Source organism: Mobula birostris, chromosome 17 (assembly GCF_030028105.1).
Source record: "Mobula birostris isolate sMobBir1 chromosome 17, sMobBir1.hap1, whole genome shotgun sequence".
Taxonomy (NCBI): domain Eukaryota; kingdom Metazoa; phylum Chordata; class Chondrichthyes; order Myliobatiformes; family Myliobatidae; genus Mobula; species Mobula birostris.
Window position 1 is genome coordinate 43,043,355 of NC_092386.1, and position 25,997 is coordinate 43,069,351.

The following is a 25,997-nucleotide window of genomic DNA, read 5'->3' on the forward strand; positions in this document are numbered from 1 at the left end:
CAGTAATTCATTAGCATCATTCTCACTGTAGTAAGAACAATGTATGTGATATGCTGTGAAGACCAGAATATGGAGGTAGGTTGCCAAGCTAGCGTAGTGGTTAACGTGATGCTGTTACAGTTCTTGGCATTCCGGAATTCAGAGTTCAATTCCGGCGCCATTCTGTAAGGAATCTCTGTACATCCTCCCCATGGAATGCATAGATTTTCCTTGGGTGCTCCAGATTCCTCCCACAGTCCAAAGATGTACTGAGTAGGTTAATTGGTCATTGTAAGTTGCCCCGTGATTAGGTTAGGATTAATCAGGTTTGTCAGGGGTTGCTGGGGCAATGTCACTCGAAGGGCTTCAAGGGCCTACTCAACGCTGTATCGCTAAATAAATGAATAATTTAAATCTAGTGCCAGGCCATTCAGAGCCATTGGGAAGCTCTACTATACACAAAGGGTTGTGGAAATCTGGAATTCTCAATACATTTTTGATGAAAGCTTAACAGAAATAAATGTCCAAGTATTGCAGAACCAGACAGGAGACAGCTATGATACATTTCAGTTTGATTTTCTCTTGTCTGTTCATATAGCAGAACATTCATTATAACTAACTTACCATGCTGGAGCTTGTTATACAAGTCAAAGGTGAATGCCGCGTGAATGGCTATGGTAGCTTGTGTGACTTCCCCACACCTGGCCTGAAATAACTGATAGGTCATCTACAAATTAATTTCTTCTTGTAATTCCTCTAGATCAGTGACAGATAACCAATCTGACTTTTTTGGATGGAAATTCAGACCTGTGTTACTAGATCATAGCTACTATAAAGTTTTTAAAAAAATATATCTATTAATCTGGATATATATTGTTTAATGTAGAGTGCACTGAAATACTCAAGCTGAATCCTTAATGTTCACCTGAGATATTTTCAAATTCCAAGTTCAAAGTTCAAAATAAAATTTATTATCAGAGTACATACATGTCACCAATACAACTCTGAGATTCTTTTTCCTGCTCGCATTCTTAGCAAATCTACAGAACAGTAACTGTAAACAGGATCTATGGAAAACAAATTGTGTAAATGTAGATATAAATAAATAGCATTAAATAACAAAAGCATGAAATAAAAGTCCTTAAAGTGAGACCATCGGTTATGGGAACTCCAGAAATAGAATGAGTGTAGCTAACCCCTTTTGTTTAAGAGCCTGATGGTTGAGGGATAGTAACAGTTCTTGAAGCTGGTGGTGTGAGTCCTGAAGCACTTGTTCCTTCTACCTGATGGCAGTAGCGAGAAAAGAACATGGCCTAGGTGGTGAGGATCTTTGATGATGGATGCTGCGTTTCTATGGCAACATTTCACAGTGGATGTGCTCAATGGTTGGGATGGCTTTATCTGTGATATACTGGGCTGAATGCACTACCTTTTGTAGAATTTTCTGCTCAAAGAACTTGATATTCCCATATCAGGCCATAATGCAGCCACAGCACACTTTCCACTACATATTTATAAAGGTTTGTCAAGGTTTTTGATGTCATGCCAAATCTCCACAGACTGAGGAAGATGAGGTGCTGTTGTGCTTTTTTTGCAATTACATTCTTATGATGTGTCCAGGACAGGTCCTCTGAGACCGTGACACCCAGGAATTTAAAGTTACTGACCCTCTCCACCTCTGATGATCACTGGCTCATGGACCTCTGGTTACCCTCTCTTGAAGTCTATCATCAGCTCCTTGGCCTTGTTGACATTGAATGAGAGGTTGTTGTTATGACACCACTCAGCTAAATTTTCAATCTCCCTCTTTGATATGGCCCACAAAGTGGCTGCTGCATTCAATTCCTCATTATTCTAGTTTAGTGGGATATAGTTTTTCTAGTTTAGTAGGAGTCTTCCCATACAGAACAAAAAATACAAATATTCTTCTCTCTTTACCCAAATGATGACTGTGGGATTCCTGTTTCTGGGAGTTAATTTCTGCACTTTGCTGGTCGTGTGAGATGGCCAAACCTAGCATTGCAAATAAAAAATGCCGCCAGTGCTGGAAATCTGAACTGGAAACAAAAGTGCTGGATAAACCCAAGAGATTCTGCAGAAGCTGGAAATTCAGAGCAACACACAAAAAAGCGCAGGAGGAGCTCAGCAAGTCGGGCAGCATCTATAGAGCAGAATAAAGAGTTGATGTTTCAGTCTGAGACCCTTCATCATCCGGACTGGAAAGGAAGGGGGAAGAAGCCAGATAAGAAGGTGTAGTGAGGGGATAGAGTACAAGCTGGCAGGTGATAGGTGAAACCAGGTGAAGGGGAAGGTAGGTGGGTGGAGGAGGGGGAGTGAATTGAAAAGATAGAAGTAATAAGTGGAAGAGGTAAAGGAGTGAAGAAGAAGGAATCTGATAGGGAAGTATAGAGGACCATGGGAAAAAGGGAAGGAGAGAAGGAACCAGACAGATTTGGTAGGCAGATCAGGAGAAAAGAAATGGCAAGAGTGGGGAATGGATAAAGAGAGAAGGAGGAGGGGGAGAAATGATCAGAAATTAGAGGAATCAATGTTCATGCCATCAAGTTGAAGGCTACCCAGATGGAACATGCGGTACTGCTTCTTCAATCTGATGGTCGCCTCATCATGGTCACAGATGAGGCCATGGACCGACATGTCAGAATAGGAATGGTAAGCAGAATTAGAATGGTTGAAATCCCTTCTTTTGCAGTGGATGGAGCGAAGGTGTTTAATGAAGTGGTCCACCCAGTATACGCTCTGTCTCCCCAATCCAGAGGAGGCCACACCAGGAGCACTGGATAAAGTAGATTGTCACAACAGAAAAGTGCTGGAAATAGGTGGTATCTGGGCAGAGAGAACAAGAGTTGACACTTCAACTTGACGTTCAACCAGTTTCAACATTTCTCACTTCAATTAATGCATGAAAAATCATTAAACAGATTGAAAAGAAAGATAAAAATTGAAAACAGAATGAAATTGCCAGGTATAAACAGTATCAGAATAGAAATCAGCAAGATTAATATTTTGGAATAAATCCATAATCATAACACAATCATCAATCAGAGTTGGCCACATCCTTGTCTTCTATGTATCCAGTAAGATCCATAAAAATCATAAACAAAATGTGGTAGATGCTAGAAATTGGAAATTAAAAAGGGAATGTTCTCCTGCCTCAGCAAGGGCCTGAACCCACTCCAATTTGCCTATCGCCACAATAGGTCAACGGCAGACACAATCTCAATGGCTCTTCACACGGCCTTAGACCAGCTGGACAATACAAACACCTATGTCAGGATGCTGTTCACCAACTATAGCACCATCATTCCCACAATCTTGATTGATAAGTTACAGAACCTGGGCCTCTGTACCTTCCTCCGCAATTGGATCCCTGACTTCCTAATCGAAAGACCTCAATCTGTGCGGATTGAGATAATATCTCCTCCTTACCGACGATCAACACTGGTGCACCTCAGGGGTGTGTGTTTAGCCCACTGTTCTACTCTCTCTATACCCATGACTGTGTAGCTAGGCATAGCTCAAACACCATCTATAAATTTGCTGATGATACAACCATTGTTGGTAGAACCTAGGAGGTCAGTGATTCAGGAGCAGCTTCTTCCCTTCTGCCATCCGATTCCTAAATGGACATTGAACTCATGAATGCTACCTCACTTTTTAATATATATTATTTCTTTTTTTGCATGATTTTAATCTATTCAATATACATACGCTGTAATTGATTGACTTATTTATTTATTTTTCTTTGCTTCTATATTATGCATTGCATTGAACTGTTGCTAAGTAAAGTTAACAAATTTCAGGACACATGCCGGTGATAATGAACCTGATTCTGATTCCAAGAAGTATGTCGGAGCTGGAGATCTTTGTGATGGCAATGTAAGAGTAAAAAGTCAAGGCTTCACCTAACCAGAAGGGAGATTGTCAATGGAGGTGAAACAAAATCAGTGAGGTGTGAGACTGGAGAGGGGAAGGATGATGGGAGTCAGATAAATACTTAGCTTCCTCTATTTTTTATTTAAGATGTACAATAAGTTTCATCAATAACCAAGACTGACTAAGCCAAAGTGTAAACTTTAAAGAGGAAAGATCCCATAGCTAAAGCGAAATTTTTTGTGCCTCACCATGGATCATGTAGCTTCTCCTCTAGTAAAAGCTGTGTTGAATACATCTTCATAGCCGTGATTGTCATCTACTTGAAGAACATGTCACATAGTTCTTGTTTCCTTTTTTCTTGCAAATAGAACTGTACATTTACAAAAGAGCCAATGCGTCCCAAACTTGAATGTTGATGGAGTCTGCCTGTGTTTATTAATTCCTGTATAGTGTAGATTCTAAGAGCAGGGGTCTTGTGGTATTGATTGTTTCAGAATACTTTCACCAAGAAAATGCAGATGAAGTATTGGTCTTTGACCTTCTGTATGCAACAGATAGAACTCAAGCATCAGGATAGAGTATTATTATTTTGTGGGATATATTAGGTCTTGATTTTTAGATTCCCTAAACGCTCAGAATTCCTGGAGCACATTCTACTTCTGAAACATGGTAAACTGACAATACATAGACATAGTAGCTCACTTGATAGGCACCCCATCTGCCAGTTACTCATTTGCTGCACCATGGAAGCAGCAGTTTGTACCATTTATTGCAAAAATTGGGCAAGATTCTTTAGACAGCACCTTGCAGATCCATGATTTCTACTAGCTAAAAGGACAACAGCTGCAAAAGTAAGGGAACATAATGACCTGAAAGTTGCCCCCAAACCACACATCATTCTAAATTGGAAATACATCATAAGAACATAAGAAATAAGCAGGAATAGGTCATCTGGCCCATCAAGCCTACTCTGCCATTCAATAAGATCTTGGCCATAGACTCAGCTCCACCTACCTGCTTTTCCCCATAACCTTTAATTCCCCTATGATACAAATATCTTTCTAGCAATGCCTTAAATATATTTAATGAAGTATCCTTTACCACCTCCCTAGGCAGATAATTCCACAGATTCACTACCCTCGAGAGAGAACAGTTCTTCCTAATCTCTGCCTAAATCCACTCCCCTGAATCTTGAGGTTATGGACAATAGACAATAGACAATAAGTGCAGGAGTAGGCCATTCAGACCTTCGAGCCAGCACCGCCATTCACTGTGATCATGGCTGATCATCCACAATCCATACCCTTTTCCAGCCTTTTCCACATATCCCTTCACTCTGCTATCTTTAAGAGCTCTATCTAACTCTTTCTTGAAAGAATCCAGAGAATTGGCCGCCACTGCCTTCTGAGGCAGAGCATTCCACAGAACCACAACCCTCTGTGTGAAAAAGTTTTTTCTCAACTCTGTTGTAAATGGTCTACACCTTATTCTTAAACTATGGCCTCTGGTTCTGGATTCCCCAACATTGGGAACATGTTTCCTGCCTCTAGACCCCTACTTCTAGTCTCACCAACCAGTGGAAAAAACTTCCCTGCCTCTAGCTTATCTGTCCCTTTAATAACCTTATATGTTTGTATAAGATCCCCTATCATTCTTTTAAATTCCTGTCAGTCTAGTCCCAGGTGACTCAATCTCTCCTCATAAGCTAATCCCCTTATCCTCAGAATCAGCCTGGCAAAAATTGTTGCTGGGTCAAAGTTCTGGAACTCCCTCCATTTGGGGATTATATGTGTTCACAAACCTCATGAACTACAGCAGTTCACAAAGGCAGTTCACCACCATCTTCTCAAAGGAAAGTAGGGATGGGCTTTGTGCAAAATAATCAATTTCTTGGATTCAATTCCAAATCTCTGGGTCAAATGGTATTTATGATGGGATTAGCAAGACATGAATTTTAGTGCAACGGTAACTGACTCACTGTTCCAGTTGAGGTAGGACGATAAGATAATTTCCTTTGGAGAATAGTATTTTATATGATGGTGGAAAATTTAATTTTGTTGGTAAAATTTGGGGATTTTCTAATCCATTACTGACACCTGCAAGACTGGGGCAGAAACAGAAACTACTACAGCTTCTTCTGACGAATATTGTGGTTAGAAAGGGAAATTGAATTGTTGAAAGAACCTCATGTGGTAGACTTCTACTGCCATACCACTTTTATGTAGAGTGTCTCCTGTTCATTTGCCTCAGCAGAAGAACCGGATAAACACTGGAAATTTAACTGAAATTGGAAAATGATGTATCATTACAAAATCCAGAATCTTTCATAAAAGTACCTCAACAATTTTGCTTTAATGGCGATGTTTTTAGAGACTGCTTGTCTCTAAAACTAGCAGTTTACCACCACTGCTATTTAAGACTGCGTGTCCAATGTCTAAGACCAAAGGGCACAGCCTCAGAATACAAGGGTGTCCCTTTAGAACAGAGATAAGGAGGAATTTCTTTCACCAGAGGATGATGAATCTGTGGAATTCATTGCCACAGATGGCTATGGGGGCCAAGTCTTTGGGTATACTTAAAGCAGAGATTGATAGGTTCTTGATTAGTAAGGGCACTAAAGCTTGTTGGGAGAAGGCAGGTTGAGAGGGATAATAAATCAGCCATGGTGGAATGAGAGAACAGATTTCATGTGCCAAATGGCCTAATTGTCCACTCCTGTCTTATGGTAGCCTTTAATATTAGAATGACTATAAGTCATTTTTCTCTGTAAATGTTGACATGTAACACAGTTTGTAAGTGAAAAGAGGTAAGGTGATGCAGTCCATAACTAGATACTAGAAGTGTCATAGCTTTCATTACCATGAATTTCATCAATGCAGAGATTTGTACCTGTGCTTTTCCTAATATTACCAACATGGAAGAAATTATGATCTTTTCAGCTACGATGGCATCATTAACATTATCTACTTGACTGTAAAGACGAATACATCAAAGTTAAAAGTTCAAAGTAAATTTATTATCGAAGTGCACTTATGTCACCATATACAACCCTGAGAATCATTTTCTTGCAGACATACTCAATAAGTTCATAATAGAATAATAACCATAATAAAATCAGTTAAAGACTGCACTACCTTAACCATTAAACCAGTGTGCAAAAGACAACAAACTTCGCAAATACAAAAAGAAAGAAATAATAATAAATAAATAAATAAGCAAGCAACAAATATCAAAAACATGAGATGCAGAGTCCTTGAAAGTGAGTCCATAGGTTCTGAGATATTTCAATGAGAGGACAAGTGAAGTTCAAGAGCCTGACGGTTGAGGGGTAATAACTGTTTCTGAACCTGGTGGTGTGAATCCTGAGGCTCCAGGACCATCTTCCTGACGGCAGCAGTGAGAAGAGAGTACGTCCTGGGTGGTGGGATCCATGATAATGGATGTTGCTTTCCTATGACATTGTGTAGATGTACTCAATGGTGGAGAGGGCTTGATAGATATGGCCATGATGGATTGGGCCATATCCGATACTTTTTGTAGGATTTCTGTTCAAAGACACTGGTGTTTCCATACCAGGCTGTGATGCAACCAGTCAATATATCCTCCACCACACATCTAAAGAATTTTGTCAAAGTTTTAAATGTCATGTCTAATCTTCGCAAACCTCTAAGGAAGTAGAGGCACTGCAATGCTCTCTTCCTAATTGCACTTACCTGCTGGACCCAGGACAGGGTCTTCAAAATGATAACACCGAAGAATTTAAAGTTGCTGACCCTCTCCACCTCCGATCCTTTGATGAGGACTGGCTCATGGACCTCTGGTTTCCTCCTCTTGAAGTTAATAATGAGCTCCTTGGTCGTGGTGACATTGAGTAAGAAGTTATTGTTGTGGCACCACTCACCCAGATTTTCAATCTCCCTCTTATTTGCTGATTCGTCACCACCTTTGACTCGGCCTACATCAGCAAACTTGAATTTGGCATTAGAGCCACACAGTCATAAGTGTAAAGTGAGTAGAGCAGAGGGCTAAGCACACAGTTTTATGGTGCACCTGTACTGATGGAGATTGTGAAAGAGATGTCATTACCAATCTGAACTGACTGGTAGGCCAGTATGCTGAAATGCCAAAATTACTGGAGCAATTTCAACTTAGATACCTGGTCTTGCATGGCAGGCTGGCTCAGAAGGTTAAATCACATGGAATCTAAGATGAACTAATTGACTGGATCCAAAATTGACTTGGTGATGGGAGGGAGAGAGTAATTGTAGAACGATGTTTCTCTGATTGGAAGTCTGTGACTAGTGAATTACTGTGAGAATTGCTGCTGGGACCTATGTTGTTTGTAATATATATTAACAACTTGGATGTGAATATAGGGAGGTATAAATAGTATGTTTGCAGATGACATGAAAATTGGTGGTGTTGTGGATAATGGGGAAGGTTGTCCACCACTACAGCAGGGTATTGATCAGATGGAAGGTTGGGCAGAACATTGACAGATAGAATTTAATCTACAAGGTGATGCATTTTGGGAGGATGGGTAGGAGGAGGACATACCCAGTAAATAGCAGGGCACTAAGGAATGCTGATAAACAGAAAGCCCAAGGGGTACAAATCCTTATTTCTATTAAAGTAGCCACGCTGGTCTATAGTATGGTGAAGAAGGCACATGGTATGCCTGCTTCATAGGTTGGTATATAGAATATAAGAGTTAGGATATTAAGTTGCAGTTTTATAAAACGTTTCACTTGAAGTATTATGTGCAGTTCTGATCGCCACGTTGTAGAAAATATGTGATTGCACTGGAGAGAGTGCTGAGGAGATTCATAGGTATGTTGCCTGGATTTGAGATATTGGATAGAATGGGCTTGTTTTTCCTGGAGCCAAGGGGGCTGAGAGTGACTTGACAGAAGTAGTTAAGAATATGAAAGGCATAGGTAGGGTAGATAGTCAAGCAGGAGGGCATAGTTGTAAGGTGAAAGGAAGGTGTTTTAAGGGGTAAAAGTTTTACACTAAGATTGGTTGATATCTGGAGCACACTGCCAGAGAAGGCAATGCAGTCTGATACAATTGGTGCATTTAAGAGGTACTCAGAGACTTACATAGGCAAGGCATAGAAGTATCCAGTTGTAATAGGGGCATTTGGAATTAAAGTAGATAGGCAAGAAGTTCAACATGGATGCGATGAGCCAAGGGGCTTATTTCTATGCTGTACACTCTATGATTGTACATACAGTACATGCAGTAGATATCGATCAGACAGTGGTCAATCGTTCGCCACCTGATGGTGTTTATTGTAGATATTGTATGAGTCATAAGTTTAAAAAGAATGGGACTAAACATCGTCCACCTTACTTTACCAGCAGAAGCTGGGTGAAGTGAGCTCTGCTCATGTGGGCTCTTGGCCAAAGAAGGAAATAATTTGTCAAACTTATGATTAAGTCTACAAAACTAATAACAAATTTTATTATTCCACAAGAGCTTCCATGCATTTATGAAATGTTGATGTTATGTTGTCCATCTCCCTAATCCATGCCTTCAGAAATCAGTTGAGCCTCTAATTAACGGTCTTTAGAAGATCTGTAATTTATTTGTTCAGTCAGAGGTTTCATACCAAGACAATTACAAAATAACAGATGTTTTTAATATACTACTTGATTTTTTTCCCCTAATGCAAGCTTATTGTCTTGATTTCCTCATCAAACTCATAAGGTTTTTGTCAAGGACACAATGTGGTTTGTAGTTCCCATGCTCCTTGAATTTTGTTTTATCGGCAGAATAGATCCTGGAGATTCCGGAGACAAGATTAAGGTCATGGTGATTTGTACTTTAGTTTAAAAAAACATGCACACTTGCAAGTGGTTCTGAAGCAGCTGAGCATGGGCGTACAGTTTATTAGATATAGCTTGAGAGAAAATTAAACAGAAGTTTGAAATGACAGTAAAGCGAGGGAGAAGGGATTTTAGTAAACCTGAAATGTAGGGATCTGATTGGTCTAGTGGGTAGAATATACAGGATAATGTACATTGTGACACAAAACAAATGTAGCAAAAAATGGGAAATAAATATCAGAAATGAAAGCTGAATTGTTGAAGTAAACACAGAACAGAAGAGAGGTATGAGAATAATGGCAAACAACAAATGAAAAGAAATAGCACATTAAATATTGTTTTTCCTGTACTCACACTTTGAAATTCTCAGGTAGCTGGCAGAAAATTCTTGATGTATTAAGTAGTTTAATAACATATTTGTAGCCATAAATTTGAATTTGGCATGATGGGTTTCGATGCAATTTTGTTCATGCACCGTCTCCCTTCACCCCACAGTCCATCAGGTGGCAACTGGTTCCAATTGTGTTTTATAAATTGCAATGTGTTTCCCCCATACATCCACCTTATCAGATAAGAATATTATTGGCAAAGGTAGGGAGTGAAAACATGGTATTTGGAACAGAAAATTAAGCATGTAGAAGTCTAGAAAAGGACCAAAATCATACAGTTCTTATGAAAGAATTCAACAATTTCTCCCATTAAATCTCAAAGTACAAAGTCTTAAAAAGTTCATGAACTCAGATAATGATCAAAAATATAGTTTGGCAATTTATTTAAAGGAATTGTGCATAGAGTACTTACATGTGATGTACAGTAATGTTTTCAAGTACTTTCCATCCCCAGGATACTGGGTAACTGAGACTATACTGTACATGGTGTAGCAACAAAACAAAAGACCAACGTACTTGAGAAGAACAACTTTCATTTGTTTCATACCTTCACATAAGTTACAAATCTGAAGACTCACTGGAATACTTACAAAATTTAACTTTAAAATGTGTAATTTTATGTAATGCCTTAAATGAGAAGACAAGATAGAAAAGCAAAGAGGTTCAGGTTGTGAATTCCTGAACTAGGCCTAGGTAAGTAAAGACATGGTTGCTAATGGCAAAGTGTCTGAACTAGGAAGAGTAAAGAAGTAGAAGATTGCAGAGATCTCAGAGGGTTGTGGGGTCAGGGAAGATGAACAGAGATTTTGAAGGATGAGGCATGGAGTGATTCAAAAGTGAGAGTTTTGAAAATAAGGTATTTCCAGAGTGAAAGTCATTGTTGATCAGCGAGCACAGGTACTGTAGGTTGGCCAGTTGGGATTTCGTGCAAGCTAGCATATGAATAGTAATGCTTTGAGGTGGTTTATATACCTGTACACTGGAATGCAGGGGAGCAGGTTGTTGGAATATTCAATGCAGGTCTTGTGTAACAAATCCTAATTAAGGAGGAATTACACACAAAATGCTGGAGGAACTCAGCAGGTCAGGCAGCATCAATGGAAACGAATAAACAGTTGATATTTTGGGCGAAACATTTTGTGTGTATTGCTTTGGATTTCCAGGATCTGCAGATTTTGTCCTGTGTGTAAGGAGGAATTTTTAAAAATTTATCTTTAGTTAGAGATAAAGCATGGAACAGGCTCTGCTGGCCTAATTATGTGATCTCAACATCACTTAGGGATCAAATGTACCAACAAAAGTCATCAACAGTTTGGTTTAGCCTCGGGCAGCTGACCGAGCAGTGGAATTGAGACTTATGAAAGGAGTTGGCAACAGGTATAGATAATAATAGCTTTGACTTCCCTAAAATTTTCTTAGAGGAGATATCAGCTCATCCAGTTCAGAATGACAGTCAAACATTGTGACAGGTTGGAGATAAAGTGAAAATTAATAAACGTCTTGATGAAATAGACCTCAGTGCCCATCAATGTGTGTTTAGAACTTGGCGTTTTACTTTTGCAAGATTTTGATGAGGAAGAGCAGGCAAAGAAAGATTGTTGGGAGCTTCAACGGTAACAAAGCAGAGTGAGAAGGGTAAAGCGATCCTTCGGCTGTGGTAAAAATAGAGGACCAGACTAAAGACAGTAGGCTGATAAAGAAGAATCAGGAGTGAGAGCTTATCATGGTCATTACCATACATACCTTCATGATAAGCACAGTGCCTGTACTTGGTAAGTACAGACATCTGCAGAGGCTCCACCAAGAAGTAGTGGCAGAGACTTGAGGGGCATCACTGGAGCACAGATTTAGGGGGTGAAAATGAATTGGTATAAGGCACTCGTACAGTCACAGCTGGAGTAAATTTCACAACTCTGTTGTTCAACGGCAGAAGATAAGAAGAGAAGCAGGTGGTTTAAAAAGGACAACTATATGACTGATGCAATATGAGCTGGCACTTATCAGGTGCTAATATTCCTTACAGGGGACCTGGGGAATTTACTGTTGGCTATGTGGAAGGGTATCAGCGTGGTTAGAGTCATTGTGTTCGCCAAATCTAGACTGCCGTACTTAGAACCTGTGTTGCTCTGTGAGATCTCACGGCCAACAGCCTCAACTTACTGTAGAAGGAAGGCTTTCACTTCTTGAGCTTACATAATACAAGGCCCCACATATTAATGTGAAATTAACCGCAATTGCTGTGAAGCTCTTAGAATTTTCATAAGAGTCTTCCTGAGAAGATGAGCAACATCTTGTTTTATTGTGCATCTCTCCAGCTGAAGCCTCAGTCTGCAGCCTTCTCTCTCAAAATCGCAAGTCTACCCACAGAGCCTACCCTGTTAGGGATTCCTTTGGTTATGTCCCTTAAGTATGATGACCCGGATGTTTGAACACCGTAGTTTTTGTTCCTAGTGAAACATAATTACAATTGTCAGAGTGTCACGGCAGCAGAGTGGATAGCGCAATGCTTTGCAGTACGGGTGACCAGGGTTCAATTCCCGCCACTGCCTGTAAGGACTTTGTACATTCTCCATGCGTGGGTTTCCTCCGGGTGCTCCGGTTTCCTCCCACTGTCCAAAGACGTACCAGCTGGTAAGTTAGTTGGCCATTGTAAATCGGTTGGTAGGTTAGTTGGCCATTGTAAATCACTTGGTAAGTTAGTTGGCCGTTGTAAATCGGTTGATAGGTTAGTTGGCCATTGCAAATCGGTTAGTAGGTTAGTTGTCCGTTGTAAATCGGTTAGTAGGTTAGTTGGCCATTGTAAATTGTCCCGTGATTGGGCTCTGTTTAAATTGATAGATTGCTGGCTGGTGTGGCTTGAAGGGCCAGAAGGGCTATTCCACACTGTATCTCAATAAATTAAAACAACCACTTCTGCCACTCTAGAATTTCAACCAGGAATCTCTCTTGCACCAGTGTGCATGAAATGTGCATGAAATGACAAAGTTGTTTCACTGCCCAGAAAATTAGGTTACGTAGTTCCATTATGCATCAGTTATTGGGCACTCTGTTTGCATTTGTTAATGAATACATATTTTAATAGCACAAATGCTGGAAAACAAAATGAGGTAGTTTTTCTGACTCGCCTCCTCTCCTGCGTAAGGACCTTTCAGTTGTGCCAGTGCTTTGGGCAACAGGTGATGCTGAATTTTCCCAAAATAGCGGTAGGAGTGCCAGTTAACTCCCCTTTTGTGTGCCTCCCCCGGTGTCAATGATAATGAAACTGAGATAAAATATCAGATCCAGTGCTGTGCTGAGGAAATCACAGTGGCTTGAAGTTTCTGCAATGACAGTGGCAGGTCTGTAGGAGTTTCTCATATTTTACCTTCATTACTCCAAAGTTCAGAACTCGTACAGAGTAGATAGACAGATACTTTATTGATCCCAAAGGAAATTACAGTGTCACGGTAGCATTACAAGAGCACAGATATAAATATTAGAAGAGAAGTAGAAAGAATAAAAAATAAGTTATCACAAACAGTCTAACAGGAGGGGGTATCACTTCCCCGGCTATAGATTGGCTCATTATAGAGCCTAATGGCCAAGGGTAAGAATGACCTCGTATAGCATTCTTTAAAGCAGCACAGTTGTCTTAGTCTATTACTAAAAGTGCTCCTCTGTTCAGCCAAGGTGGCATGGTGCAGGTGAGAAACTTTGTCCAGAATTGCCAGGATTTTCCATGCGGTCCTTTTCCATAGAGAGCACAATTCCCAAACTTCTTTACAGCTGATTGTCCCTTTCATTCTGACTGTGTTCCAGTGTTGGACTCCTCATAGTTTGGTATGAGCTTCCTGAAGCTTTCCATCCATTATGCACCCAGCATCTACATCCATTTCAATGGGGAGGAACTTTAGCAAGGCAGAGAGACAAGTGCCTGGTTGTTTCTGACTTGGCTTAATTGAGTTAGGTTAAATATTTTTAAAAAGTTATTATTGTGTTTAGTTTTTAGTCAGTTTTGAATATCTTGTTTGCTTGTGAATGATATTTGACAGCTATGACAGTTGGTGCTGCCTGGGTTACCAGCTGCTTAACCATGTTAGCTGGATTTACAAATGGAGGGTCCTGAAACTTCTAAAGTGTTTCACCGATCCTGCTTTAGGGACTAAGGTAATGGGTAACTGCAGAATAAACTGCTCAGGTAAGAGTGGGTTTAGCAGATAGGAAATGACGAATATGGATGGTTCACTGCTCCAAGCGAACAGGTTAATTTCTCAAATACCAACAATTGCTGAATATCATGTTTCACTATTATAACCAAAACTCGGTAATGGTTCGAAGTTTATGTATGAAAGCTATGCGAGTATTAGTTATCAGCAGGGTTAATTTTGAATTGTTAGTTTTTTTTGGATAAATGTTAACTAAATATTGCTTCATGAATTATTGCAAAATATTACTCATTCAGCATATTAAATAGTTTTCTACTTCTCTGCATATTTTATGAACTAATTCTTGTCATAATGGTGAGTGTGAAGCTGGTACTGCAGTAATCCTGTTCAGTATACAAACAAGCAGAGCATGATATGTGCATTTTAAACCTGCCTCATCTAAAGTAACCAAGTGGTGTTATTTGTAGCATCATTAATCTTAATTAGAGACAAATTCAATTCTTGTTGTTGTGTTATTGGCTGTTTTATCTTAAAATAGCAGCACTGTCAGACCAAAGCCAACCATTTTCTTTGAAACTCACTTGTGGAACATGATGGAGATGCTAATATCAGGCTTTACGCATTTAGAGACCTTGTTTCCATGGTAGCGACCCTCAGCAGCGAGAAGGATATATGAATGAATTCAGAGAAAAGTTGTTCTGTCTTTTCTACTAGTACGCAGTGCCACTGATCCTATTTAGCATCACCTATCAGATTTATCTGCATGTATTCTGAATAGTGCACAGATACATCTAGATTTATTTTTATTCTCTTAACTAGTATATATAATTCTAGACCAGAAAACATAAGGCACAGACAACACAACCATTTTGTGAAGCACCAGTGCTCCATCCACCATGGCCATCTGGAGCTCCCAGTTGCAAGCCTTTTTAATTCACCTCTCCATACCCACACTGATCTGCATGTCCCCAGCCTCCTCCATGGCCAGGCTAATGCCAAATGCAAATTACAGGAGCAGCATGTCATATTTCGCCTGTTTGGTCTACAACCTGATGGCACGAACAATTTCAGGTAGCCTACTGCTCCGCTCTCCCTTGCTGTCTCCTCTTGACCTAACCACTTCCTCCTACACACATACAACCACCTCTCCCTCCCCCTTACATATCACCCAGTTTCTTTCCCTTCCTCCACCCATTCCATCTGCCCATAATCCACACACTCCTCCCACTAGGTCCTCTCCCCCCCGTGTCCCCTTTTGCCCACTCTACCCTGCTCCACCTTCTTTTCCTATCAGGTTCCACTATCTGTAGCATTTTACTGTCTCCACCTATCACCGCCCAGCTTCCATCACTATTTCCACCCTTCCTTTCTGTAGCTGCCATTCACACCTCCTGACCTGATATTGCTTGCCATCTTTTCCCTTCACTTCTTTATACTGGCTATTTCTTTCAGTCTTGAGGAAGGGTCTCAACACAAAATGTCAGCTGTCTGTTTCCCCTACAGATGCTGTTTGATCCACTGAGTTCCTCTAGTAGTGTTTTTATCTAGCATTTGCAGGCTTTCGTGTCTCCCACTAGACCAGGGGTGGCCAACCTTTTACATTCCATGCGTCAATTTTTTCACTCACAAGTTCAGATACACCATACAACTCTTGTACCCCCATTCAATTCTTGTTAAGATATGTTAATATACAACTTGTACGTGAAAAAATTGCACCTGACCTCATGCGTGAAAAAATTGACGCACGTAATGTAAAAGGTTGGCCACCCCTGCTCTAGGCCATGGTTGGTTTTAAGGAAAACAAATCTAGTTTCAGAAAGCACTTCGCATTTTGATTTTTGCCAATGTTATCTTTCATGGGGAAATATTTCTGCATTTTCTGTATTTGAATTAGGATTACTACCTTCCAGAGGGTGCATTATTTCTTGAAGCTTCTCTTGTCTAGTGTTATTCTAAGCTATAGATGGACTTTTGTTCACACCGATGACCTCGAGTACATTCAGAGACATTAACACACATACATGCCCCATTGAAAGTTAGTTTCTAATTATATGAAATAAAAAGTGAAAATTCAGGAAATTTCTGTAGGCAGCATCTATGGAAAGAGAAACTGTTTACATTTCAAGTCCCTGGTCTTTCTTCAGAACTTAGAGTCATTGAACACCACACACAGAAACACGCCCTTTGGCCCATCTAGTCCGTGCCAAAGTATTGATCTGCCTATCCCATTGATCTGCACCCACATCATAGCCCTCCATACCCCTCCCATTCATGTACTTATCCAAATTTCCCTTAAATGTTGAAATTCACCCCGCATCCGCCACTTCTGCTGGCAGCTTGCTCCACACTTTCATCACCCTCAGAGTTCTCCCTCATGTTTTCCTTAAATATTTCACTTTTCACTTTTGACCTATGTCTTCTAGTTCTAATCTCACCCAATCTCAGTGGAAAAAGCCTGCTTGTATTTACCCTTTCTATACCCCTCATAATTTTTGTATGCCTCGATTACGTATCTCCTCATTCTCCTTTGCTCTAGGGAATAAAGACCTAACCTATTCAATCTTTCCCTATAACTGGCATTATCCTTGTAAATTTTCTCTGCACTCTTTGAATCTTTTGATATCTTTCTTGTAGTTAGGTGCACAAAATACTCCAAATTAGGCCTCACCAATGTCTTATATAACTTCAACATAACACCTCAACTCCTGTACTCTATAATTTGATTTATGATTTTATGATAGCCAAAGTGTCAAAAGCTTTCTTTACAATCCCGTCTAACTTTAGACAACACTTTCAAGGACTTTTAGATATGTGTTCCCAGATCCCTGTGTTATACCACACTCCTCAGTGCTCTGTTGCTTACTGTGTAGGTCCTGTTCTGGTTTTTCCTCCCAAAGTGCAACACCGCACATTTGTCTGCATTAAATTTCACTTACCATTTTTCAGCCCAATTTTCCACCTGGTCCAGTTCCTGCTGCAAGATTTGGTAGGCTTCCTCACCATCCACTACACACTCAATCTTGGTGTCATCCACAAATTTGCTGATCCAGTTAACCACATTATCATTCAGATCATTGATATAGATGACAAACAACAATGGACCCAGCACCAATCCCTGCAGCACTCCACTAGTCACAGGCCTCCAGTCAGAGAGACAACCATCTACCACCATGCTCTGGCTTCTTCCACAAAGCCATCATCTTAAACGATTTACTGCCTCATCTTGAATGCGGAACAACTGAACCTTTTTGACCCGCCTCCCCTGGAGGACCTTGTCAAAGGCCTTGCTGAAGTCCATGTAGACAACATCCACTGCTTTGCCTTCATCACCTTTCCTGGTAACTTCCTTGAAAAACTCTTTAAGAGTTTTCTGTGAAACTTTCTCTATAACTTTCCACAGAACTGGACTGGGTACATTTGGAAAGTCAGAAGAAGATTGCAAGAATGATCCCAAGAATGAAAGGGTTAATATATGAGGAGTATTTGATGGCTCTGGGCCTGTAGTTGCTGGAATTTAGAAGAGTGAAGGGAAATGTAATTGAAACCTACCAAATATTAAAAGGCTTAGACAGAGTGGATATGGAAAGGATGTTTTCAATAGTCTGAGAGTCTAGGACCAGGGGGCACAGTCTCAGAATAGAAGGACATCCCATTAGAACAGTGATGTGGAGGAATTTCTTTAGCCAGAGTCATTAGCAGGAATTCATTGCCACACATAGCTGTGAAGGCTATGTCATTGGGTATATTTAAAGCAGAGGTTGATAGGCTCGTGATTAGCAAGGGTGTCAAAGGTTACAGGAGAAGACAGGAGAATGGGATAGAGAGGGAAAATAAATCAGCAACAATCAAATGGCGGAGCAGACTCAATGGTCCAAATGGATTAATTCTGCTCCTATATCTTATGGTCTTAAATAAAGCAACTTTTAACAAATTTCAGAGAAAGCGACCTTTAGAGAAAACTATAGGATTTGTGATACAGCACAACCAGGAGAAATTGAATGAATTCAGCTAAATGAGGGTGATACATGATTGTGTGTAAGACAGGTAATGCCATTGTGATACAGCACAACCAGGAGAAATTGAATGAATTCAGCTAAATGAGGGTGATACATGATTGTGTGTAAGACAGGTAATGCCATTGGAAGGTATAAATAAGGGGAGATGAGTGAAATTTGATACACCAGAAGCAAAGACAGTAGAAGGCAAACTGAATGTAGAATTATGAGAAACAAAGTTGGCTGATTATCTAAAAGCAACACACTTCAAAGTTGCTGGTGAACGCAGCAGGCCAGGCAGCATCTCTAGGAAGAGGTACGGTCGACGTTTCGGGCCGAGACCCTTCGTCAGGACTAACTGAAGGAAGGGTTAGTAAGAGATTTGAAAGTGGGAGGGGGAGGGGGAGATCCAAAATGATTGGAGAAGACAGGAGGGGGAGGGATGGAGCCAAGAGCTGGACAGGTGATTGGCAAAAGGGATATGAGAGGATCATGAGACAGGAGGCCCAGGGAGAAGGAAAAGGGGGAGGGGGGGAGAAAAAAACCCAGAGGATGGGCAAGAGGTATAGTCCCTCTGTCTCTCTGACTTACCCCTTGCCCATCCTCTGGGTTCCCCCCCCCCTTTTCCTTCTCCCTGGGCCTCCTGTCCCATGATCCTCTCATATCCCTTTTGCCAATCACCTGTCCAGCTCTTGGCTCCATCCCTCCCCCTCCTGTCTTCTCCTATCATTTTAGATCTCCCCCTCCTCCTCCCACTTTCAAATTTCTTACTAGCTCCTCCTTCAGTTAGTCCTGACGAAGGGTCTCGGCTCGAAACGTCGACCGTACCTCTTCCTAGAGATGCTGCCTGGCCTGCTGCGTTCACCAGCAACTTCGATGTGTGTTGCTTGAATTTCCAGCATCTGCAGAATTCCTCGTGTTTATGCTTCTCTAAAACATTGAACTCAAGAGCATAATGTATATATTTAGACGATGAAGTGTTGTTGCTCAAACAGACATTGGTCTTTCTTGGCCAAAAAGGCCAAAGGAGGAGAGATAAATTGGCCGTGGTACAGATAATAAACCTATTTACGTGATTGCTCCAAGCTGTTTTGCTACTTTCTTACCTGATTATTGAAAAATCAGGAGGAATCCTATCCACTTACTGCAAGAAAATCAGAAAATGTAACCAGTTAATTAAAGCGTCTTGAGGAAAGAGTATGTGCCCATAATATATATTGAACTGCACTTCTTTAATGAAAAATTAAGCAATGTAACAAAATTTCCAAGGTGATGAAATATAGAGAGAGCACAGGGAAGGGAGCAAAGTCAGCAGCAAGATAATGGCCATTTGTCATACCTCCCTCCTGAATGTCCTCTCCACTAAGGTCAATGGTAGGAACTTGGGCAGGGTGAATATAGCATACCACCTGTTGCCTGGTCCTCTGAAGTTGAACATCATATTTTTAATGTCAAATTCATTCTTAAATACAAGGGAAGAATAGTTTCATCAAACAGCTGCTAACTCTCAAAGCAGCAGTTTAACTAACTCAATTATGTTTGATATTATCGACGTAGTTCTGAGGTGTTTTTTGCCTATAATTTCACTGCTTTGCAATGGTGTAGATAGTTCATTTTCTCCTTTTGAAAAATGAGTAAAGTTACTGCATATATGCATATTTATATGCATATAACTTGTACCATGGAAATGCCTTGGAACTAACTAATGAAATTCTGTATATGGTAGCAAAATAAGATTGCTTTTATATATTCTGGCTGAAAATGTATGCATACCTATGGTCTCCAACAATCTCATAAAATTTGCAGGGGCTTTTCGCAGACCATTGAAAGCTCAGTTGATAAGGCAGCCTCATAGAAAGCCCAGTATGGCTAACAATGCAGTAACTACCTCTGAGAAATGATTGCTTACCAGTTGATACCCTCAGGGTCTCCCCTTGTAGAGACTCACTACAGCTTTGTTTGAACACGTTTTCAATCATTATTATTCAGGTCTAGTTTTGCATTCTTGTTAAGCTTTAACCACTTGGTAGGCCTTATTCTGTTTGCTAATCAGCATGTAACTCCTGGCTTCATTGAACTGATCTCAGCTGAACTCTCCCTGGGTCCTTCTCAGGACCAAGAAAGAGAATTGGATATTTAAGTGGGCCAACTATTGAAATATGGACATAATGGACTAGCTTTTAAACATATGCACTTTTAAAATCTAGATGTAAATGGTGAAAGAATTAAATAAGTCATAGGACTCAAAACTTCTCTATGGCTCTTTTGGAGTTATGAGAGCATTGCCCTAAGGTTGGTTATGAAGGTTTCTAAATGATCAATAACTTCAGTTGTGAGGTTCACAGCAAACACTACTGGGTACCCTGGTTGTAATGCCATGTTGAAACTGACATCGTTGGTTTCAGCGTGATGCTCCCTATTGCAGTTTTCAAGATACTTCACAGCAAAAGTGATCTTTGCAGTGTACCTCCTTAATAGGACATACCACAATACAAACAACACTCTTCCCTCAGCTAGAAATTGTTACTACAGAATGAACAAGTGTTAAAGAGAGCTCCAAGGGTCAATAAAGTACACTGCCTCCAGGAGGTATGTTCTGAGTACAAACAAACCAAGAGATCTTGAGAAGTACAGCAAAGTTCTGCTTTCAGAGAGTTACCATGGAGGTTTCTGTAAAGTTATGAATACATTTCTTGTGTGCATACATTCAGATGTCTTTTCCAACTAATTCTGCTCAAGTGGCAGTCACTTCTCTTTTGATTTGGATTTAGGGTGATTTCACTAATTCTGCTTTAATTATCAAACAGCCTAAAATGATTCTCAATCTAGGAGACTGAGAGGAATCGTGACCCTAATTGTCATAGACAAAGCAATTAAGAGGAGGTAGGAAATCATAGATCTTAGCAAGAACAAACAGTTTATGTTTTGGCTTTTTAAATTAGCGCAATGTCAGGGGATGTTGAGTTAGTAAAACCTAGTTGATCTGTGTGTGAATGACAGCAGTCATTTTTCAGACCCGTGGCATTGATAGTCATTGTAAACATGAACTTTACAATGCTCATTCGTCAGTGGAGTTTTATGCTAGAAAATGTGTGGAGAGAATAGAAATCCTAGCAAAATAATGAGCAGACGATTTCCCAATTGGCACTAAGATTCACAGCAATACACAAAGTTGCTGCACTCTGGATTAAGCCACTTTTCAATAATGTTCTTTTTCTAAGGTGTATAAAGGAGTTATTGGTGTGAATCAATATCAGAGAAATGTGGAAGATATGAATGTGTACTGAATCAGACCAAATATGAAGTGTAGTAAAATATTCGACCAGGCAATAGCACAAATAAAGAAACAGGCATTAAAACATGACAGATGCAAAAGATAATGTAGTTTGATGGAAAGAAGGGTTGAATAAGAGAAAATTGAATTCAGTTATTTAATTATAGCTTATAGACTTTGATTGTTGTCTGTAGATAAGCCTAAAGAGAAATGTTATTTAACAATAAACACAAACTAAAGTTACATAATTTACATTAAAACAGGGGTAGTCATGGGACTATTTGAAGACTATGAAAGGCTGGCAAACGAAAATGGATTCAGCAAAGAAGTAAAGGAGCCAGCCAAATTCCCAGGCTAGCAAAATGAACAAGAAGATTTCATTCTTGTGAAATCCCTGAGTGGTTTCTAGGCCCACTTGTGTTTGGTCTTTTGCATAATGCGGAATCTGTCCTTCATTGTCACTTACTTTTAATTCTTGGGAAACTTGTAATTAGTTTCTTTACTGAACAGCAAATGACAGAGGCATAATTAAATTGGAAGCTCCACAAAACTGAAATAAAGAACAAAAAAAAACTCAAAATGAAAGGGAAAAGCTCTCTGATGTTCAAACATTTTTACGATTCGGTAAATTTGGTACAAAAGTCACAATGCAAACAAGAAAAGAATACAAAAGATGGTTTAAATATATAATAAAATGCAGGAACAGGCTATTTCATCATTTAGATCAGAAAAAAATAATAATTGGTAAAACAATCTTTCTCCTTTAAAATTTTCTTAGTTGTGTAATTCTAAGCCCAATAACCCCATACATTTAGAAATTAAACTAAGAACTAAAGATGCTGGAAACCTGAAGCAATTTTGGTGTAAGGGAGCAGTGGTGGAGGGAGGGGAATGGGTTTTGAGGTTGTTACAATTGAGGTATTGAGGCAGAAGAGGGGAGGGCATTATTAGGGAGAGTCTGAGGCAATGTGGTAATGTGGAGGGCTAAAGGTGGCCATAGGATTCTCAGGAGATAAACCTTTTTGAAAATGCTGCATTTGAAAATCAAAGCGAAATAAATCCTGACAATTCTTTGAACGGGATACAGATCAAAGCACTAATCTACTGTGGATCCTAAGTATGGAACTCAATAAAGTTATTTTATGGAATTTGTTATTTAAATTACATCAGTTTGTTAATTGAGAAAGTAGTAGGGAAGTTTAAAATTCGGCTAAATTAAACTTTTGCTAAAATTGGATAGAGCATTAATTATACCTTTGCTTTGTACATGTTTCTAACAAACAAAATGCAGGAAATTTGTGATGGTGCAGGAGACTTAGTCGATATCACAAGGCAAAGGGAATTATTGATATATGAAATAACTGGCTTGGCTAGGATTGTCTTCCTTCAAACAAAAGAGACTGAGGGGAGATTTAATTGTGGGTATAAAATAATGAGTACTAGATGGAGTGAAAGGGAAGGACTTACTTTGCCTGCCAGACGGATCAATAATCAGGGGACTTTAGCCTAAGTGAATTGTTGAAAGGAATAGAGTGGTGTTAAAGAAAAAAAAATGTACCAGTAGTGTGGACTTGGAACTCAAAAAGATAATGGAGTAGGCTTACTCCCACCGTCACATTTAAACTAAGTCTGGATGAGCATGCAAGTGTTGTGGCTTAGCTAGACAGGAAAGCAATGGCTCAAATAGCAGCATCTTTGTCAATATGGAAATGATATGATGAATGGCCTCTTGCTCTTCCATAAGTTTCTATGATCTTAGCATCTCTGCTAATAGGTTTTCTTCATTGGCAGCAAAGAGCATATTACATGTCCAAGTATCAGTCTTAACTCTTTAGATTTCTATTTCCTTTAAATCTGCAACATGTCATAAGGAGGATTTTTCCCATCCAGGCCATCATACTCAAAACAAAATATTTTGTTGCAGAAGCTTGCTTTTAATTGGTAGATCAATAAACTAAATGATTTGCTTGAGGCTATTTTGGTTTGCTAGAGCCAAAATACCTACTCCCCCCTTGAAACAATCTTATTTATTGAGCATTATCATAGGTGAAAATCTGTTGAGATTTTTACTTAGCAATTTATAGGGACTGATTGTGGGTTACAAAAGAAATTACTAAACTTATTTCTGTTAAGATAACATGCAATGATAATAGTTTTTGAAGCATTAAGCATTTTTTTTCTAAAGCATAACTCACATGAGGTACTTCTAATGAATATTCTTTATTCACCCAGTTCTGAGGCAGAAGAGTTAATTATACTGTGCTAAGCCATTGTAGTCAAAGTCAATCTTCTGTCATTTGCTTCAGCTGCTTGCCTTAAGGAGGCAAATGATTCTGATCCCAGAAAACAGGAATTTTCTGGGGCTTCAGCTACATGAAATGTAATACTCAAGTTCTTCCAAAGGTATTCCCGGTTTCTATTACTCCCAAGTGCCCTTCAGTGTACTGTACCTACTGTTTTAAACAAAAAGCTGTTTATACATCTTAGTCTAGAGTTAGATTTTGAAAGGCTTCACTCCTCACTACATTTCTTTTTAGGGTAGAGTTAAACTCAATCCTCTTCTCTCATGCGATGCCTTGTCAATGTTGTTGAAGGAGCATGGATCATCATTCGGGAGAATCTTAGAGTTTCAGCATAGAAATCGGAGATCAGAAATCCTGGACCACAATGTGGCTCATTTCCTGCTCCATTCAGTAATCTATCATATGTTCAGTTCTGGTTATAGGAAGCATGTGGAAGCTTAAGAGAAATTGCAGAGATGCGCCTGGATTAGAGAAAATACTTTATGAGGAAATATTGTGTGAACTAGGCCTTTCGTTGTTGGAGCAACGGAGTATGAGAGGCAACATGATAGACAATAGACAATAGGTGCAGGAGTAGGCCATTTGGCCCTTCAAACCAGCACCGCCATTCACTGTGATCATGGCTGATCATCCACAATCAGTATCCAATTCCTGCCTTATCCCCATAACCTTTGATTCCAATATCTTTAAGAGCTCTATCCATCTCTTTCTTGAAAGCATCCAGAGACCTGGCCTCCACAGCCTTCTGGGGCAGAGCATTCCATACATCCACCACTCTCTGGGTGAAAAAGTTTTTCCTCAGAGGGGTGTAAGATTATAATAGAGCTGTTCAGGAAGCAAAGTAACAAGAAGGCTGTTGACCTTAGCTCTGTTCTCCCCTGCCATCCTTAAACACTGCGCCGGCCAATTGTCTGCTGCCTTTACAGACATTTTCTATCAGTCTTGTAATCTATGCACTGTTCCAGCATTGTTCAAGAAATCTGTTATTATTCCAGTCCTCAACAAGCCAAAGGTAACAGAACTCAGTGACTACAGGCCCAGTTGCCCTTACATCAGTTATAATGATGACTTTTCAGAAGCTGGTCATGTTATTTCTGAAATCCATAACTCTAAATTTTCTAGATCCAGTGCAGTTCACTTACAGAGCGGACACACCTATAGATGATACAGTTAACATTGGTCTGGACTTCATGCTGCTGCACCTTGACTCCTCTGGATTCGTTGTTGATTTAGTTCCGCCTTCAATACCATCATCCCTGAGCTTCTGCAAGAGAAATTCTCCAACCTTAATGTACCAAGTCCCATTTGCAGGTGGATTACAACTTCCTGTCTAGCAGGAAGTATTATGTGAGACTAGGCAAGCACATCTTCATATCCCACTCAGTCAGCACTGGTGCAGCACAGGGGCGTGTTGTCACCCTTCTCTTAATTTCTCTAAACACCAATGACTCCGTCTCCAGTGATCGATTAGTCAAACTGATAAAGGTTTGCAGATGACACCACTGTCATTGGACTAACCACCGGTGGCGATAAATCCAAGTACCATCAAGAAGTAAGTGAACTGGTGTCCAGGTGCAATCACAACTTGGAGCTGGATGCTCAAAACCATGGAGATGCATATCAACCTCACATCAACCTCAGGAGAAACGTGCCTCCTTTCCAGCCACTCATTATCAACAACTCTACAGTTAGCACTGCTTCAACATTATGGTTCCTGGGCATCACTGTTTTGCAGGACCACATGTGGAAAAACCATATCTCCTCCATTAACAAAAAGGCTCGGCAGAGGATGTACTTCTTGTGGCAGTTGGTGAAATTCCATCTTCCCCAGAACATACTGGTGCGGTTCTACACTAAGATCACAGAGAACTCATGCACGACACTCACTACTGTCTGGTTTGGTGCAGCATCCTCTCACAATATACAAAACCTACAGTGAACTGTCCGGTCAGCAGAAAAGGCCATTGGCTGTGGTCTACCATCACTGCAGGACTTGTATGTGTCTAGGACAAAGAAGTGGGTAGGAAGAATCGGTGTACACACGACCCACCCAGCAAACTGCATTTTCCAAAACAACACATGCAAAATGCTGGAGGAACTCAGCAGGTCAGGCAGCAACTATGGAAATGAATAACCAGTCAACGTTTCGGTCCTAGACCCTTCTTCAGGACTGGAAAGGAAGGGGGA

General features: G+C 40.1%; 1 protein-coding gene across 1 annotated transcript in view; it reads left to right on the forward strand.

Annotated features, from left to right (window-relative positions):
* ntrk2a (neurotrophic tyrosine kinase, receptor, type 2a) overlaps positions 1 to 25,997 on the forward strand; it is a 231,463-nt gene that overhangs the window by 189,930 nt on the left and 15,536 nt on the right. The gene's annotated exons all lie outside the window — the stretch shown is intronic.